General features: G+C 41.2%; 1 pseudogene; it reads right to left on the reverse strand.

Moving 5' to 3' along the window:
* Window positions 1-2,374: 2,374 nt before the first annotated feature.
* On the reverse strand, window positions 2,375-2,496 carry LOC112071820 (5S ribosomal RNA; annotated as a pseudogene).
* Between the last annotated feature and the right edge of the window lie 827 nt (window positions 2,497-3,323).

Genomic DNA, 3,323 nt, shown 5'->3' on the forward strand with positions numbered 1-3,323 from the left:
CGCACAAGTAACACTTGGATTCTAATAGCCTATCTTTAATACCCAATCTTCGCCTGCATGATTAATATCAATTGGCTATACGTCATGCATGTACTCAGCCGTAACTGATATTTATTAAGATCGACATGCTACTAGTGCATATATACAATGTGTTAATTTAATGGATGAAGCAAATGATACATCATATAAATTAACACAATGTAACTGTCTAGTACATCATCCTAAACTACATGGTACGCCATGCCTCTACTTAATGATATATCTACAACTCATCCAGAATTTTTTTTTAACACCAATTTACTGCTAGATACATCCATCCTTAAACTACTTGTTACAAACCAGTATATAGTACATACTCCTAAATACCAAAGTAACTAGTACTCATCTAGTACCAATAAAAATCTAGCACAGAAACTACTGCTTCCTTTCAATTGTATGCCACTTCATCCTATAAAATAAACCAATGACGAGCTATACAAACTCCATCTATACCAATTTATCTAACAAAATATCCAACCCTAATCCAATGTTGACTGCGAGAGTTAAACATATTCCTAAATTCCTATAATAACAATCTTAACTGCGAGATACATCATCAACAAACTTAATACAGTTACTCGCAAGTAATCATCAACGTATACAGAAATACTGCTACTAGTACATCATCCTTAATACCAATTGTTATGCAGAGTACATTCAGCCTTAATACAATTACGCTAGTCATTGATTGGCACTAATACCAACTGCCACTGCTTAACATATCCTTGAATACAATGTATACTCTAGTCATGATACCTTAAGTGACTGAATTATAGTACACCATCTGCTTAATACAATGTCACTGCTAGTACATCATGACTCAGCCTATAGTAACATGGATAAGGATGGATGTACTCGCAAGTAACATTGTCGGTAATATTAAGACACAAGATTTATGAACTCTAGATCGCACATATAACATATCCTGGTGTTATTCCAATTGTGATTTTACGGCGTAGACTATATACGGATACTCTTTCATACAATGGCCACTCTGTACAAGTCATCCACTAGCAACTTCAACATGTGTGGTGTACATTTGCTCAGAAGGAATGGAGTGAACTGCACCTAGAGACCCAAGACGCGAGACACAGCCAGACCAAGAAGCAAGCGCACCAGACAAGTACGCACGCCCTAAAAACCAACAGAACGGACAAACCAAACCAGACACCAGCGACAGACAAAAAAAGGAGTCGGGGGAACAACCCAAACTATAACTCAAACTTAATTCAATTCACCAAAAAGGAGATGTGTACTTCAAAAAGCCAAAAACTCAAACACAACCTCGCTTGGAGCAAACACTCAGACTCAGCGCAATCAACTCCACCTGAGTCAATACCCAACAACAGGTGCGTATTCAGGCTGGTATGGCCGTAAGCAGGGCAAACTCTTGCGTACACTTTAAAAGCCAATGTGTCGCTCACTCATCGGGAGACAGAGAAATGTCCACGTTTGCATCAACACACTGAAAAAGGCTCAAAACCTTGCTTAATTTTCCAGCCATATATTCACCTCTGGGTGGGTGGGGGGCATTATCCTATGTTGCACTTATGACAACTTCAAGGACTAGGGCCCTATAAATACGCCACGGAATCACGGAATCCAGACATTCAAACAGAAATTCAACATTATTCAAAAATGGTGAACTAAGGAGGAAGTCAACTAAATCCCTTCAACTTGTTAGAAAATTACATTCATTCCCAAGTGAATCATAAGACATGAACAAAATGCTATCAGTGATTCTTTATTTCCCACGCAACTTTCAGAAACGCACAGGACTTGCCAGTGTTCTGTGCGATGCGTGCGGGGGCGCGCGCATGTCTACCACTTTGTGGGAAGCCGTTAGTTATGAGGCTAATGATATAACCCTTCTTCTGGTTAGCAAAGGAAGGCTTCCCCCAAAAACCTTCTTCAATAAAAGTTAACTGCAAAGTGAGGCCTGGCAGAATTATATCATGATTATTGCATCAAATCCAGTGCATTTGCTTTTGCAAACTCCGCAATCACTACGAGCGCTACAGCAAACACCGCTTAACCAACTAAGTCTCTTCCTGGCGCACACAGGCAAAACATTGAAGGGATTTTTACGGGCCCTAACGGACTAAACAGACATTGACAGTCTACCTTGCCTAAAAACATAATGCTGAATGTACTGGCCTACATTTGAGCGGAAAACGGCACTGTCCATATTTGATTTGAACAGGCAGGGCAGGGCAGGGAAGCACTAACAAACTTGGCATTTAGTCCTGATAAAAGAGATGATGATTATTAGGGCGATAAATAAAAGGGCAGTGCTTCCACGCATGACACAAGAGAACCCTCTACTGGAGCAAAAAGCTTACAGCACCTGGTTATTCCCAGGCGGTCTTCCCATCCAAGTACTAACCAGGCCCGACCCTGCTTAGCTTCCGAGATCGGACGACGATCGGGCGTATTCAGGCTGGTATGGCCGTAACGCGAGGGCAAACTCTTGGTTACACTATATAAAGGGCCAATGTGTACGCTCACTTCATCGGGAGACAGAGAAATGTCCACGTTGTTGACTCAAACACACTGAAAAAAGCTTCAAACTTGCTTAACATTTCCAGGCCATATATCACTCTTGGGGGGGGTGGGGGCATATCCCTATGTTGACACTTATGAACAACTTCATGGACTAGGGCCTAGAAAATACGGCACGAATCACGTAATCCAGACATTCAAACAGAAATTCAACATTAAGTTCAAAAATGCTTTTGAACTAAGGAGAAGTCAAACTAATCCCTTCAACTTGTTAAAAATAACATTTCATTTTCCCAAGTGAATCATAAGACATGAACAAAATGCATCAGTGATTCTTATTTCACGCAACTGTTCAGAAACGGCACAGGATGGCCCAGGTTTCTTGTTGGCATGCGTGCGGGGGGCCGCGCATGTCTACACTTTTTGTGGAGCCGTTAGCTTATGAGCTAATGATATAACCTTCTTCTGTAGAAAGGAAAGGCTTCCCCCAAAACCTTCTCAATTAAAAGTTAACTGCAAAGTAGCCTTGGCAGAATTTATATCATGATTATGTGCATTCAATCCAGTGGCCATTTGTTTTGCAACTCCGCCAATCACACGAGCGCTACAGCAAACCACCGCTTAACCAAACTAAGTCTCTTCCTGGCGCACACAGGCAAAAACATTGAAGGGATTTTACAGGGCCCTAACGGACTACAGACATTGACAGTCTCCTTTGGCTAAAAACAAATCTGAATGTACTGCCTACATTTTGAGGGAAACGCACTGTCCCATTATGTTGA

Source organism: Salvelinus sp. IW2-2015, unplaced genomic scaffold (genome assembly GCF_002910315.2).
Source record: "Salvelinus sp. IW2-2015 unplaced genomic scaffold, ASM291031v2 Un_scaffold1731, whole genome shotgun sequence".
NCBI lineage: Eukaryota > Metazoa > Chordata > Actinopteri > Salmoniformes > Salmonidae > Salvelinus > Salvelinus sp. IW2-2015.